The following is a 17,194-nucleotide window of genomic DNA, read 5'->3' on the forward strand; positions in this document are numbered from 1 at the left end:
GGGCCTGAACTCACAAACTGTGAGATGACCTGAACCGGGGTCAGATGCTTAACTGACTGAGCCACCCAGGTGCCCACAGGACATGTTTTAAATCTGTCATGAACTAGGGCCTCTACGGCACTGATCTTCTTACACAGTCGCTAGGTGGAGGTTCCCTACACGTTCTACCCCAACCTAGAAGAAAATAGACAAAGATCATCTGCAGCGCTGACTCTTGTGAGAAGGGTCAGAAATATCTCTTTTCCTTCTATCGTCTCTGGAACCACGGACGCTCTAACATGGGCGCAATCCACCAAGAGTTGTACATTTTTAAACAATCTTCCCGCACTACTAGGATGTTCTTTAGATTTGTTACAATGACCCAGACAATGAACGACTGAAGTTCTGGAGTTTCTCATGTTTGCCCTACATTTTTCTAGGGATTGTGGGCTGAGAAAAGGAGCGGGAACAGCAGCTGCCTTCAAAGAGCTTACAACACCAGACAGCCCCAACGGGCAGCCAAGTGGGTAAGTTTATTTAGTTAGTGGGAGAGAGGGGTTTCCCCCACACCAGCCTCACCATTTCAGTCACCTTGTGACTCAGCAGATTGTGGCCTGTGATGGCTGGGGCAGTAAGGACTTCAGTCAAAGAAGGCTCTGAGTATCTAAGCTTGGGAATAGGGTAAAATGGAGGACTACCTCGGGGGACCGTCACCCCAATTCTCCATTTGTCGTATCGATTTCCACACAACTGCTTCTAAGGCATAAATTCTTCCACCTCTCTTTTCCCCAATTTCTCAGTTTCTCTTCATCTCTCCCAAAGGATGTTGGGCCTCTTATTCAGGTTTAAAAGACAGGACTGGGCCAAAGAAAAGAAGGAAAATTTATTCCAGGTCCTGCTTTGTTTCTAACCAAGACTCCTGACTTAAAATTGCTCTAAAGATTGGGGGTGGGGAGGGCGCCCAGGTGGCTCAGTCGGTTGAGCGTGCGACTTCAGCTCAGGTCATGATCTCACAGTCCGTGAGTTCGAGCCACGCGTCGGGCTCTGTGCTGACAGCTCAGAGCCTGGAGCCTACTTTGGATTCTGTGTCTCCCCCTCTCTCTGCCCCTCCCCTGCTCATGCCCTGTCTCTCTCTGTCTCAAAAATAAATAAAAACATTTTTAAAAAGTTAAAAAAAAAAGATTGGGGAGCAGAGGGGAGGAATAAGCATAAGGAGTCATGATGTCATTAGGCATCTGACCAAAACTCCCTATTCCTTCCTGCTGCAAACTATAGGACAAGTCAAGGTCAAAAGCAAAACCAGGTTGGAAAGGTGAGCAGAAAAACCATTAGCAAAAACCAGTAGCAGTTAACCCTCCTTAAGCAAATGTTAAATACACTTATTATAGCAATAAATAATAATGCAGGATGGAGTGTACATGGTGTAAACACCTTTAATACAATTCTAATTTTCTCTTTGCTTCAAGAGCCACAGATTGTTATGGCAACAAAACAGAAAAACAGATCACAGTATTAATTTGATATCTCAGCTTCATTTGTTCCACATTTGCAATACAACACATGCATTAACAAACAGCCGGGGCTGAGCCAAAGCAGAGAAAACACGCAAAACACAGAAGGGCACAATGGAGCACGCTCTCAGGCTTGAGTTTTGTTAAATAAAAAAATAAATAATAATTTTCTATAAAGAAGAGAAGTTTGGTTGCCCACACAATTCGCCATCTGATGGATAACACTTGAGAAGCACATCATTCCGTTCTTGCTAGCCCCATGACACCAGGGAGAATGTGAACAGACAATATGGCCTCCCTTTGCAGAAAGGTCTTGACCGCAAGTTTTGAGCTGAGGAAACTTGGCTGACCTGGCTCTTAACTCCCATGTGCCTGGGCCCCTGTTGCGCCCCCACCCAACTCACTCTTTACTTTACAACCAGAGTAGTCTTTGCAGGACAAAAAACTGATTCTTCTGTGTGGAGAAAAGGGAACTTTCAAATTACTGGGGAGAATAAAGTGGTAGAATCTTCCTTGGATAAAAACTTGACAAGATCCAGCAAGGTTGAATATTCTCCTGATCTGCGGCCCAGGCATTCCCTTCTTGAGTAGAGAACTTTTGCTCATGTCTCCAAGGAAACGCATCTGAGACTATTCATTCCAATGTTGTTAAAAGCAGAAACAATCTATTTAACAATCTAAAAACAATCTAAAAAATTAGAAACAATCTAATTTTCCATCAACAAGAGAAAAGATGGGTTATGAGTGTATAGATGTTATGCTGTGTGTATTTTACCACAATTTTTTTAATGTTATATTTTATTTTATTTTTGAGAGAGATTGAGAGAGAGAGAGAGATTGGGAGAGAGACCATGAGCAGGGGAGGGGCAGAGAGAGAGGGAGACACAGAATCCGAGGCAGACTCCAGGCTGTGAGCTGTCAGCACAGAGCCCGGTGTGGGGCTCAAACTCACCAATTGTGAGATCATGACATGAGCCAAAGTTGGATGCTTAACCGACTGAGTCATCCAGGCTCCATTGTTTAAAGTAAATAAATTAAATAGGCAACACAGGGATCCTTGTGATAGTGGAACTGTTCCACATCTTGGACTTTATCAGTGTCAGTGTTCTGGGTGTGACCTTGTATTATTATTTTGTAAGAAATTATCGGGACACCTGGGTGGCTCAGTCGGGTAAGCATCCGACTTCGGCTCAGGTCATGGTCTCACAGTCCGTGAGTTCGAGCCCCACATCGGGCTCTGCGCTGACGGCTCGGAGCCTGGAGCCTGCTTTGGATTCTGTGTCTCCCTCTCTCTGACCCTCCCCCATTCATGCTCTGTCTCTCTCTGTCTCAAAAATAAATAAACATTTAAAAAAAAAAAAGAAATTATCAATGGGGGAACTGGGTAAAGGGGATACAGATCTTTCTATATTATTACTTACAACTGCAGATGAATCTGTAATTATCTCAAAACAAAGAAAAGTATAATTTAAAAAAAAAAAAAAGACAACTCTAGGGGCACCTGGATGGCTCAGTCAGTTGAACAACCAACTCTTCATTTCTGCTCAGGTCGTGGTCCCAAGATCATGGGATCGAGCCCTACACTGGGCTCCACACTGAGCGTGGAACCCACTTGGGATTCTCTCTCTCCCTCTGTCCCTCTCCCTCTCTCACATTCTCAAAATAAATAAACTTTAAAAATAAATAAAATTAAATTAAAATAAAATAAAATATAATATAATATAATATAATATAATATAATATAATATAATATAATGTAATATAAACTCTATTTTTAAAAAAGATAACTCTAGATGTTGTGCGGGGTACAGTTTGGAAGAAGCAGTATGTGGACAGGAAATCCAGCTGGGAAGCTGTTGTAGTTGCCCAGCTGAGCCCTTTGAACCTGAACTGAGGAAGGAGAGGGGCAGAGGAGAGGGTGGGCACAAATGCACTTAGGGAAATGGGCAGACAGGCTGGACGGGGTGAGACAATGAGGGAAAGCGAGGGGAAGTGAAGATAATGCCAAATTTTCTTCCCTAGGTAACTGGGCAGATTGTCATGTCAACAACGTAGAAAAATTATCCAAGAAGAGGAATAAATGTGGGAATAGGAGTGAGTGGGGAGTGAGTAGATCAGTTGGGACAAATGAACTTTGAGCTGTCTCCCAGGTCATACATTGTCAGCTGAATGCCTGGCACTTAGTGTTAACTGAATACTAGATCCTTGTGGTGATAGCTCCCTAAAGATGTCAGTGTCCCAATTCCTGGAACCTGCAAATATGTTACATTACACACGGCAAAGGGGAATTAAAGTTGCAGACGGAATTAAGGTTGATTATCAACTGATCTTAAGTAGGGAGATTACGTTGGATCATCTGGGTGGGCCCAATGTAATTACAAAGGTCCTTAAATGTGGAAGTGGAAGGCAGAACACTCAGTGTTCAGAGTAGTACATTGTGAGAAATACTCGCCGGTCATTGCTGGTTCTGAGGCCAGAAGGAGGCCATAAGCCAGGGAATGCACTGATTGTAGAAATTAGAAAAGGGAAGAGAAAGATTCTCCCCTAGAGCCTTCACAAAGGAACACAACTCTGCCAACACCTTGATTTTAGCCCAGTGAGCCCTATTTTGGGCTTTTTACCTCAAAACTTAATGATAATAAATTTGTGTTGTTTAAGCCATTAAATGTGTGTTAATTTATTACCTCAGCAAAAGGAAACTAATACAATCCTTAACGGGTAATAGGACCACCTGGCTTGGGAATTTGCTGGGTGAAATTCCTGTCAAGTCCCAAATCCTTCAGTGAGGAAGGGAAGGTCAGATGGATGAGATAAAAATTAAATATAATTCAAAATGATAATGGAATGACAAACTGGTGACTAAGCCCATGCCCCACCGGGCCATCAACATCAGATGACAGGACACAGTAGAAGCATACCTTAGAGGGAAAAACAGCAACTAGACACAAGGAATCTCAGGCAAAATACTGTCTTCTCTGGCCTCATAAAATGAACTGTTACCCTTGGCCCATGACAGAGAGGTCTGAGGCCCTTCCTCTTTGTGGGCTGCCTAAGAAGGGCCTCGCTTTGAGAAAAAGAGATCTGACCGCCCCAAGAATTCTCTGAAAATGGAATTCCAAGGTATTTCTTTCACAGCAAAAATAGCATTTGGTATCACCATGTATTTTAGCTTTGTGTGTGCAGGTAGCCTTCAGCAAATGCCTGCTGGTTGGATCCATCCAAGAGCATTTGTCTTATAGGGAGACACTCCCAACTTCCCATGTCTTCACATTTCTTCAGGATCCATCATGGTATATATCCCATATACATACCCAGGTTGGATCTAGAGGCAGTCAGTATCCAGAGAGGAGGGACAGAAGTGGGAAACCAACACTTAGAGTATGGTGAATCCATAGACCACAGAACTTTAAGAAGTCTGGGCTCTGCATCTCGAAGTGGGTTGATTCCAAAAGTAGGAGATCAGAGATCAGGGTTCCAGGTGTGGGTCAAAGGTGATCTTTTGTTCCTCAAAACATCCAAGTAAGTGGTAAAGTAGAATCATAAAAGTGGTTGTGAGCACATGACCTTGCTCTGCCACTAATTTTCTCAGAAGAGCTATTGAATAAATCACTTACTTTATCCAGACCTCACTTTCCTCACCTGTAAAAGGCAAAGACTAAATTAGACCTATCATAAGAAATGACCAAATCTGGTGAGTCAAGTGGGCATACACCAAAAATATAAATTATGAATATGTATGCAGCTATCAATTCCTATTGTCAGCATTTGACTTATTCATTTCAATAACTCTTTGATCAAAGAAAGCGTTTAAAATGATAGGATAAGAGAACAAGAACCAAGAGTGGATGAGAAAGAAGAAACAAAGGCAAAGATGAACAACTAGAGATAAAATGTCAAGAGAAATGAGATGAGAACACAAAATTCAGTTCTACATGCTCTAAGCTATAGAGAAGCCAATGGGAAAAGGGAAGCTTACCCGAACCAAAAAATAAAAGCAAACCAGCCTTTCAATAAAAAAGAATTAGATACCACTCAAGGATAAGACAAAGAAATTCTCTTGAGGATCCTTGCAAGAGAAGAACATTTAATGTACTGATCAATGTCCTCAAAAGCTTCCTTCTGGGACACACAATAACAAGTTCCTTGGGACTTATTATAGGCTGTGGCTTCATACCAATATGAAACTCGGCAACTTGGGAACACAACATACTAGGCTTCAGGTATGTAGCTTTCAAAGGCTCTGGATAAATTCAAAGAATTCTTTTAGATCATTGAGATGTATGGAAGGACCACGTACCTTTCAGTGATCTTTATTCAAATTGTTTCCAACTAGCTTCCAGATATCACATAAAGACATTTCTGTTAACTTTTCTTCTCACGTTCATCCCAAATAGTAAAGGAAAAAAAACCAGAAATATGGACTTCATCTTCAGTGAGATGAAAAGATTTTTGTAACCAGAATGACACAAAGTGAAGGGAAAAAAAAAAAAAAGCAGATGGAAATGACCAAGCTGGGAGCAGGAAGGTCATACCTAAAGGGCCTATAGTAAAGTGTTGGATTTAGAAGAAAGCAGATTTACAGTGAAGCTCAGAAAGCCCCCAGGACCCGAGGCACAGGCACAGTGAAAGGCAGGGAAATGTGAGGAAATGAAAGCGGAAAGTGTGTTCGAAAGTCTGTGGGAGGAGAACTTAGACTCCCAGGCCCAAAGTCCACCCATTCTGGCAAGCGATGTGCCCCACCACCCCCCAGGAATGCCAGGATCTTGAACCAGAGAGGGGGACTCACAGTTGGCACGTATTGAGGAGGTGGTGGTGGAGGGTCCAGGACTGGATGTAAGGGAATTGAATGAAGGCTTGCACACCAACAGGTGAGACAGCTCGCCCTCTGCTCCTTCCTGGCTCCAGAACGCCCACAAATGGGGAAATCCCAAGCCAATGGATAGATGATCCTTCTCTAGAGGAACTGATACACCCTTGAGAAAAGACAGACCCACAGATAATAACACATGGGGGTCTCCAAGGAGAAAGCCTTCTGGCTACCCATTCCACCCCCAGTACAGCTCCCAAGGCAGGCGGCCCCACAAGTGTGCACAGGGCTCCGATCAATTGCTTCTATGTCCCTCTTAAACATGAATGGACTGCAAAGGGTCACAAGGCATAGGAGGAATGTCTTCATCGTGAAAGAGAGATACCAAAACAGAGCAACAGAACTTGGGGAAAATACAAATTTCAAGCAATAGAATAAAACTTGAGGGAAAAAACCTACCTATAAATAAAATCTGCAGATGGATAAGGAAAAACCTAAAGAGACAATAGACTAATGCAGTTACTAACTCCAAGAAAAATAAAAGTTGAACAAGAAATAAAATACTGTCATGGAACATCATTTGACTCAGCAATAAACAATATTCACAGAGTCACAAAAGAAAACATGGAAGAAAGAGCTAATACAAGTTGTGATTTAGGGAAGCCTGGGTGGCTCAGTTGGTTAAGCGTCCAACTTCAACTCAGGTCATGATCTCAAGGCTTCCTGAGATCAAGCCCCCACGTCAGGCTCTGCGCACTGACAATGTAAAGCCTGCTTGGGATTCTCTCTCTCTCTCTCTCTCTCTCTCTCTCTCTCTCTCTCCCCCTCTCCCGCCGCCCCTCCTCCACTCGTGCTCTGTCTCTCTCAAAATAAATAAGTCATAAAAAAATAAAAAATAAAAGTTTCCTTTAAGGAAGAAAATAGGATGGAAATAGGAGCCAGAAGACTCTTTTGTCTGATTAAAATTTTTAGTTATCATCTAACTTGTTTGATAATGTGCATGCTTTACTCTGATAAAATAAAAAATTGACTAAAACATGTAATGTGTTGGGGCACCTAGGTGACTCAGTAGGTTAGGCGTCCAACTTCGGCTCAGGTTATGATCTCATGGTTCGTGCTCATCAGGCTCTGTGCTGACAGCTCAGAGCCTGGAGCCTGCTTTGGATTCTGTCTGTCTGTCTGTCTGTCTCTCTCTCTCTGTTCCTCCACCGCTCGCAATCTGTCTATCTGTCTCTCACAAAAATAAAGATTTAAAAAATGTAATGTGTCTCGGGGTGCCTGGGTGGCTCAGTTAGTTGAGTGTCGGACTCTTGATTTCAACTCAGATCATGATCCCAAGGGTCATGGGATCAAGCCCCACATCATCAAACTCTACACTGGGCATGGAGCCTACTTAAGATTCTCTCTCTCTCTCTCTCTCTCTCTCTCCCCCTCTCCCCTGCTCACACTCTTTCTTTCTCTCTCAAATAAAATTTAAAAATAAATTTTAAACTGTAACGTGTTGGGCACCTGGGTGGCTCAGTCATATAGCGTTCGACTTTGGCTCAGGTCGTGATCTCACAGTTCATGGGTTTGAGCCCCACATCAGGCTCTGTGCTGAAAGCTCAGAGCCTGGAGCCTGCTTTGGATTCTGTGTCTCCCTCTGTCTCTGCCCCACCCCCACTTGAGCTCTTTGTCTCTCAAAAAGTAATAAATATTAAAAAAAAAATTTTAATGTAATGTGTCTGTCAGCCACACATGAAATGTGTTAAGTGATGGTCGACTTACAATTGCATTTCCTAGGATTCAGCCACTTGGCACACCACTACAGCAGGGATATTTTGTCATCACAATCCACCTAGCTAATGAATGGAGGGAATACCTCGTAGCACTAACTATAGACCCCGTGATGGTGGGGATCATGCCAATTTTGTCCGCTTAGCACGACGGCCACACCTGCCACACTAAATAATAATAGCTAATGTTATTTACCACTTACTATGTGCCAGTCACTAATGCAAGCATTTTGTATATAGTAAGCCATTTAATCCTGCCAACATCCCACCGTTATCCCCCATTTCATGAGACAACCAAGGGACACAGAGGGCAAGTTGTTCATGCAACATTGCCACCTAGTAAGTAGGGAAGCCAGGATCTGATTCCAGTCTGACACCTTCCCTCTCAATGACTGTGTGCTCAATAAACACCTGTGCAAGTTTGAAAATCCTTATTTGAAAATACTGGGGCGCCTGGGTGGCTCAGTCAGTTGAGCATCCGACTTCGGCCCAGGTCATGATCTCGCGGTCCGTGGGTTCGAGCCCCGCGTCGGGCTCTGTGCTGACAGCTCGGAGCCTGGAGCCTGTTTCAGATTCTGTGTCTCCCTCTCTCTCTGACCCTCCCCTGTTCATGCTCTGTCTCTCTCTGTCTCAAAAATAAATAAACATTAAAAAAAAATTAAAAAAAAAAAAAGAAAATACTTCCTACCCATCTCCAAATGGCAGGTCCTGACTCAGCATTGAGCCTGGGGGCATGACCTTCTCTTCCCCAATGATTCTTTTTTCCTCCTTATTTCCTCGGCCAGCAGACCCTTGGGAATAATCCTAGGAAAGGGATTTGACAGCAAAAACACACAGACTGTCCTTTTGGGAAAGAGAAGACTTTTGCCAGCTGAGTTGGCCAACGGCCACTTTGGGGAACAGGTAAGCTGTAACTGAGTCACAGAGAAGGACAGGGTCCAGGAAGAAGTGGCACGGGCCTTCCAGGAGAGCGGGGTCCAAGACAGGGGTGTAATAGAGCACATGGTGGCCTGGTGCTGAGAAGCCGGGAAACTGGTTGTGCTCAGCCAGAGGGGACACGTAGCAGAAAAGGCGACAAACAGCCTGTACAAGAATCCAGTTCTGGGAGTCTCTCCAACAGCTCTACTCACATATCCTGCGGCAGGTGAATGCGAGGATGGCTTGACACGCCGTCCCAACCACCTTGTCCCTCCTGCCTGCCTTTACAAGCAAGCTGATAAAACACACCCATTTCCAGCCTCTTAATGTTAAGAGGCCATGGGACAGTGTCTGGCCGTTTACACGGACGTGTGACCCTGTGGCACCCCAGCACAGACACGCTGAAAGGCAACTTCTCAAAAGCAGAAACGCTTTGGGTATCACCTTCACTTTCTTCCTTCCTGGCTGAATCACAGGCGCGTACCCGGGCGCTGCAGCCTTCTTTCCACCAGGAGGACCAAAGCCACACGGGAAGACAGTCCTGGACTGCCTGCCTCCAGGCTTCTCCTTACATTTAAGAAAAGGAAGGAAGAAAGGAGGGAAGGAGGGAAGGAAGACACAAGGATGGAGGCAAGAATCCCGTGTTGTTGTTTTGTTAAGATTGATTTTCTTTTGAGAGAGAGAGAGTGTGTGAGCCGGGAAGAGGGGCAAGGAGAGAGAGAGAGAGAGAGAGAAAGAGAATCCCAAGCAGGCTCCACACTCAGCATAGAGCCCAATGTGGGGCTCAGTCCCACGACTCTGGGATCATGACTAGAGCCCAAATCAAGAGTCAGACGCTCAACTGACTGAGCCACCCAGGTGCCCCTCTTATTTAAACCATTAGAAACATATTTACATGTATACTGATATTTATAATCTATTACTTACAGAAAAATGCATTCCCAGACACCGAAGGGTCACTTGCAGTATCACAAAATGGGAACAGTTGACCTGGAAGTGGTGACATAAATTGTGAGCCATCCACTCTATGGAACATTATGTTGTGGTTAACAAAATTGTGTAAATGCACACGTACATAGAGACAGGGAGAGATCTTACAGTATATTGTGAGGTAAAACAAACCGACAGAACAATACGGACTATTGATCCATTTATGCGATTTTTAAAATTTTATGTTCGCATAGATTTTTATATCTATTTACTTACCTACCTATGAGTGTATATATAAAAGAAGTATATACACTGACTGTTAACGATGCTTGTTCCTGAGGTTGTGGGAGAGTAGGGTTGGGTTGTAGGTGAAAAGGGGCTTTCGCTCTTCCCTCCATGCTTCTGGGGAAAAGTAGTTGAAAACTACGGTGTTAGTTTGCTTCCTTCACTTTGGGTAATTAAGTTCCAGTCTTGTTAAATTGAACAGAGTTAAATGCCTTGGGAGACCATCCTCTACATATCTATGACTCTAGAATTCCAAATACCCCAGTCAACCCCCCTATCAGAGAGAGAGAGAGAGAGAGCTGGCTTCATGGTCAGGGAGCCCACTGGGACTGCCACGTTGATGGCATGACCCTCTGTGCTTCTGCCTCCTAGAGACCTAGACATGGAGTTCTAGCACAGCCAACCAAAGAAGCAATTGGGTCAAAGAGCTGGGCTTCTAACACCTGAATCCAGCCCAAATGCCCTTGCCCCAGCACGTCTGGCTCAGGCAGTGTGCTACCCATGAGGTTGGGGGGAAACCCCCCTTGGACCCCAGCCCTACCTCCTCCCCACGGGTCTAGGAGTCTGGATGGAGGGATCCCCAGCACTCCTCTACAGCACCAAGGAGCGTCCTGCTACTAAGGCATCCGCCAGTTTCCGACGTCCTGGGCTCTCCCAAGTGCGGGTCCGCTGAACACCATTTAGCAAGCTGAATGGATGTGACCTGTGAATTACGCAGCCGCTCAGAAGGATAATTGCTCTGTAATCTAAACCATAATGGGTGTGAGCGCGAGAGAGTCTTCGACAGTGGCTGCCCTGCATGCCCGAGGGTGTCCACAGGCACGGTTCCCTGCGAACGGGTCCCCGGCTGGGCACCGGGGGTGGGGGTGGGGGGTGGTCCCAGGGGAGGGCACCGCAGGGAGAAGGATCCAGGAGGAAGGCTCCACATGCACACTGGTGCAGGGAGCAGACCGAACCCTTCAGAGGCATTATGTCAAGTGAGTGCAAATGAGTAACAGCGCCGATGAGTGGATGAGAGGTGTGTGGGAGACATCTTCATGTCAAGGGTGGCATGAGAGTCTGTGGGAGAGACCCAGATCTCCCGCCATGGTCCCTGCGGTCCTCTCCCACTGGATTTCCTGCTGCTGAGGGCCAAGTCACCCTTCGGTCCGACTCTCCAGCCACTGCACACTAGCGGGCCCCCTACTGAGTGCACCACTCAAAGCTTGGCAGACGCAGGGGGACAGCTTGGCGCCTGTGCATGTATGGGCAGGGGGGGCTCTGAGCCCGGCAGGGGCCACAGCGGGGCTGTCACCCGGCCGGCCGGGGAGCTAGGCAGGAACAACAGTGCCACAAACAGCACCAGGCACCTGCGGATGGGGAGAGCTGGGCCGGGAAGGCCGTGCAGAAGGCTGCAGCGGAATCATGCCTCTCCACCTTTGGGTCCGCTGGGGGAGGCAGTCAGAGCCCGGACTGGGCATCCTTCTGTCTGTTCCCCGGGCTCGGTGACCAAGGAAGGTCCCCTTCTCATGTCAGCCTCTGGGGCTTTTGCAGAGGCTGGAGGGTCAGTGGGAAGCATGTGGTAGGGGGAGACTGAGGGGCCGGGGGTTCACCTTGATGATACTGTGGGTGCCATAGCACTGCACCCCACTTCACGGTGGTTCCACAGACCCCAGGAACAATCTCCCCCATTGCCTCCTCCCCCACGACTCCTCCCCCATCTCTCTGACCCTTCTGCGCCCCAGGCGCCGTCCCCCACCCTGCTCTCTTCTTCTCCAGGACGGTGGAAGGATACCACTTAGCAGGGCCCTGGAGGAGAAAGAGAGGGCACCGCTCTCCCTCACCTCAACCCCAGCCACTCCGCCACAACCTGCACCCCCGAGGATGCAGAACCCCTAGCGGTCTCTGGTCCCGCCCATCTGCCACCTGCTTTCCCCACCCGCCCACTGAACCGGAGCTTTTAAAGGAAGCGGCTTTAAATGTGGGGGAAACCCCCACCCTCCAAGTAACAAAGAATCATATAATTACTTTGCAGCTACTTGTCCCTGGTAATTTGATGCTTGTGTTGCTATAATTACACATTCGGTGGAGTTAGACAGTCGCGGCACTTGTGTGGCCCGTCCGTGACATCTGTTTTCAGATGGAGAGAAAGTCTGACAGGGAGCCTGGTGGCTGGAGGGCCCCAGACCCAGGCTGGGGGGTGGGAGGGGGAAGGCAGGAAGTGCCGGAGCACAGGTGAGGCTGGGGGAGCCAGGAGGGACTGGGGCGAGCATTTACTGGGCGCCCACGTCGTGGGGGCACGCGGCCCTGATATCTAGAAGCGAACAAGGCCTGTGTGTGACCCTTGTGCCTGGCAGCTCCTAGTGCCCCCAGGCTCTGGTCCCTGTTCACCTTTGAGGACAGCTCTCACCTGCCCCCCACCTCTCTGCACCTCCAGGGAGGGGACTTCCCACTCGGCCCTCACCAGCCTCCTGCCTCTGCCCTCCACCCGTCCATTCTCCACACAACCTTTAGACCGCCTTCTAAAAAGGCAGGGGCGCCTGTCTGGCTCAGTCGGTTAGGTGCCTCACTCTCGATTTCGGCTCGGGTCATGATCCTACCGTGGAGCCCCGCGTCGGGCTTTGCACTGACTCACAGAGCCTGCCTGGGATTCTCTCTCTCCCTCTCTCTCTGCTCCTCCCCCACTCGTGCTCTCTCCCTCTCAAAATAAACTTACATAAAATGTTTTTTTAATTTAAAAAGGTTTTTAATTAAATTATTTTTAATGTTTATTTACTTCTGAGAGAGAGACAGAGTGTGAGCAGGGCAGGGGCAGAGAGGGAGAGAGAGGGAGACACAGAATCCGAAGTAGGCTTCAGGCTCCGAGCTGTCAGCACAGAGCCCGACGCGAACTCACGAAACAGGAGATCATGACCTGAACCGAAGTCAGATGCTTAACCGACTGAGCCACCCAGGAGCCCCTTAAAAAAAATTTTTTAAGGCCATTGGCGCCATTACTTCCTGCCTGGCATTCACTGACTTAGCACTGGCTTCAGGAGAAAATGCAGGGCCCTGGCGTGCCCCCCGACCCCACTGGGGTCTGGCTACCCCTGTGGCACCCAGACTAGGAGGGGTGGGGCTTCCTTGTCTTGCCTGGTGTGAGCTGAGATGTGCCCACCTATCCAAGTAGGCCAGGCGCTTGGCTGAGCCCATAATCGGGTTCCATCTCGCAAACCCCGGCTTAGGGCCAGTCCAGAGCTCAGTGGCCACAGTGAGAACGGGCAAGAGAGGGCCAGACGGCAGGCGACTTCACCCCCATCACAGCCTGTGACCCCCTCACCCTGCATCTCCTGATGGTCCAGACCCTAAATCCACTGCCACTCCCTCTTCCCCTCATCTCCGCAAGCCGTCCATCAGGAAATCTAGTGCCGCCCTAAAAGGACCTGCTTCTGACTAGCTGTCACCCCTGCACGGCTGACACCTGTGTCCCTGCTTCCCTGGTCTCCCCCTGAGCGGTCTCCTCCCCTCAGAGCCTTCTTCCACTCCCCTCACCTGGAGGGGCTCCTGACTCTCCAACCGACCCAGCACTGGGTTCCTTGCTTTCCCAGCTCCTCCCCACCAGGACCTCTGTCAATGTCCCCACGCCAGAATGAAAGTTCCACGAGCAGAGGACTCTTCACTGCTTTCTTTCTGGGACACCTTGTCATAGGTTCTCAGTACAGAGGTGCTGCGTGACCTACCGACAGGTCCTGGTTCATAGAACCCTGCCCTGGTTCTATGAAGGGCCTGTCAGGAGTGTGCCCGCGGTCAGGGCAACACGGGGTTCGGGGGCTGGCTCCCTCACTGCCTCTCTTCCTTGGACCCTTGGGTTAGGGGGTGCTTTTGTGGAGACACGGCTCTTCAGACAACGAGGCAGGAAGAGTGGGCACAAAGGATGGACAGACAGGAGGCCGTGTGCCCGGCGTTTCCGCCTGCAGGTGGACAGCAGGGCAAGAAGGGGGGCTACGTGGTCCAGGCGGTTTCTGAGTCCAGTCAGAGGGGCGAGCAAGGGCTGCCCCCACACACCCCCTCCCCCAGCACAAAATGCTGGCCTCCTGGGGAGCTGTAGCCCCGGGAAACATGGCTGAGCGGGGCCAAGGACGGCCTGACTGTCACAGACGAGGGCCAAGCAGCGGGGTCTGGAGGGGCTGCCCTAGGGCTCAGGTACAACAGAGCACAAGTTGACAGAGGTCCCAGTGCGGTCTGCTCGGCTACAAGGACCCCTGGTCATGGGGGTGTGTTTTGACCTCTGCAGCCCCGCCCCTCCTCTTCTGTGGGCACTTCTCCTGTTCCTGGGGACACTGTGGGTCCAGGCTTGGTGAAGATCTTCCAGTCCCGGCTCAGGAGGGCCCGGGTTCTCTGACAGATGGTTGGCTCTGTCTACGGGAGCTCCGGGCCCCACCCCCAGCCCAGAGTGAGTCACATTCTTCCTGGGTGAGAGCAGGAAGGAAGAGGGGGACACGTTGACCTTTCTGCAGCATTAACTCCCCCCACCCGTTCCACCCCTAACCAGGCCCTGCTGGACCCCAAGGGAGCCTCCACCAATCACCCACCAGCATTCTGGGGGCTCCCTCCAGGGACGCCCCTGCTCCTCTCCCCGAGAAGCCCATCCACACGTCCAGTCTTTTCTGTAAGAGGAAGAAGGTAACAGCTAGCTGCACCTTAGGGAGAACACATCAGATTCGTTTCCTAGAGCAGCCATAACAAAGCACCACAGACTTAGTGGCTTAAAACAACAGAAATTTCTCTCTCACAGTCCTGGAGGCCAGAAGCCAAAAGTCAAGGAGTCGGCAGGGCCACACTCCTTCCAAAGGCTCTGGGACAGAGTCCTTTCCCGCCTCTTCCAGCATCTGGAGGCTCCTGGAGTTCCAGGGCTTCGTCTTCACATGGCCTTCTCCCGGGTCCGTGTGTGCTTTTTCGTCTCCTTGTAAGGACACTCTCATTGGACTTAGGACCCACCCTAACCCAGAAGGATCTCATCTCAATTCTTAACTTACTTCCATCTGCAGAGACCCTATTTCCAAGTGAGGTCACATTCTGAGGTTTCAGGTGGACACGAACTCGGGAGTGCCACGGTTGGACCCACTACGGCGACCATGTGCAGGCCTCACGCTAGGTGTTTACCTCATTACCTGACCGACTTCATGGGCCATGGTTCTTATCCTCACTTTCAATAAGGAAACTGAGGCTGGAAGAGAGGGGTTGCCCCAGGCCGCACACACACACACACTGGAACTGCCACGAGTGTCCTTGTTTACCCTGCTCTGCTGTGCTGTGGCTAAAATGTGGTGCTTCCCAGAACAGGGGCCACAGCTAGGGAAATGGCCAGGTCCGCCCAGCACTCTCCACTACAGACCTTCCTTGGTCCATATTGGGTGAGGGGCTAAACTGCTGAGTATTATATAAACCCGGACCACAGAGAGGCAGAAACCAGAGAAGCCAGCCCCCAGAGTCAGCCCTCCTCTGCGAGCTAGGTAGGATCATTTCCACAGGAAAGGCTGTGGTCAACCAGGTCTGTTCCTCTGCCGAGGCTAGCGGTGACGAAAGGGCATGTTCAAAGGATCCCTTCATTCAGATAGCGATTGTGTTCAACTGTATGCAAGCACCGTTTTAAGCCCTGGCTTCTAGGACAAGTTTTAAGCACATGGTCCTTGGAGCTTTGAAGAGGAATTAGTCACCTGGTTCCCATGCAGAGAGCACAGATTTGCAGAAAAATAGGAGACAGCAACCCTCTAAGAACCGATGCAGAGATCTGAGGCAAAGAGGCAGAGATGCTGACAGGAAAATGCACCAAGAACACCATACGGTGGCCATTTTTTTTTGGGCGGGGGGAGACTCTCGGCTGCAGGGATCACGCAGAAGAAAAGTGAAATTAGGCCAGAACTCTCCATGAAAATGACCACTCAAGAACAGAAGGGAACAGCATCTCTGGTTAAGAAAAAAATCAAGTGGTAGGTGTCAGGTCACTTAACTAGGCTCTTCCTCGGTATCCCCAGGGTTCACTTTGAGGATGAATCTCATGTTCCCAGAAGGAAGAATTAAGAGGGTCTCACAGTGATGCAGCCTGGAGAAGGCTTATCTGTGACCGGCTTATCTTGAGGGTGAGCGATGAGGGCCACGGGCCTGGGGCCTGGGAATATCTGAAGGGTGCAGGCAAGGGTAGCCTGAGCAGCACCATGGACAGCAGGCAGGCGGCCCCGAGTGCAAACCTGGCTGGGCCACGTGCTTGGTGGCACCTTTCTTTGGGTTCTGGTGCTAAAGTGCCCCACAGTCTCTCAGGAAAGTTGGATACCACCTCCTGCATTTCCAGAGGAATATAAGGGAGGCCAAGGTTTGCCCAGCAAGCGAACAGTAGTCTCATGGATCTTGTCTGGAAGTCTGGGATTGCATGGCATTGGGGTCAGCCAACCCTCGGGTCTTCCCTGAGGTTTTCCCTCCAGAAGCCAAAGACATTCTTTTTTGATCTTTTTTCTCCTAGAACCCTTCTGTGATCTGACATTCTGATAGATTTTTTTTTAAAGTTTATTTATTTTTGAGACAGAGAGAGACAGAGCATGAACGGGGGAGGGGCAGAGAGAGAGGGAGACACAGAATCGGAAGCAGGCTCCAGGCTCTGAGCCATCAGGCCAGAGCCCGACGCGGGGCTCAAACTCACGGACCGCAAGATCGTGACCTGAGCTGAAGTCGGATGCTCAACCGACTGAGCCACCCAGGAGCCCCTCTGATAGATTTTTTCAAAACAATTTGGTTCTCCTAGGAGCTCATGCCCTCTGGCCCGCATGTCCTAGGTGCCCAGTAAACATTGCTCAGTAAGTCTGAGTCCTGTCACTATCTCTAACCTCTCCCATCTGCTAATTACTTAGTGTGCATTTATCTGTGTGCAGAGTTGCTCACCAGACCATGTAGGGACACAGAGGTCCAGGGCATGGTCACTGCCCTCAAGGGGTTTAGACCCCAGGTGGATGGCAAGACCTCCTGTTAGGACAGCGAGC

This window comes from Panthera onca, chromosome B4 (assembly GCF_046562875.1).
Source record: "Panthera onca isolate mPanOnc1 chromosome B4, mPanOnc1 haplotype 2, whole genome shotgun sequence".
Lineage (NCBI taxonomy): Eukaryota > Metazoa > Chordata > Mammalia > Carnivora > Felidae > Panthera > Panthera onca.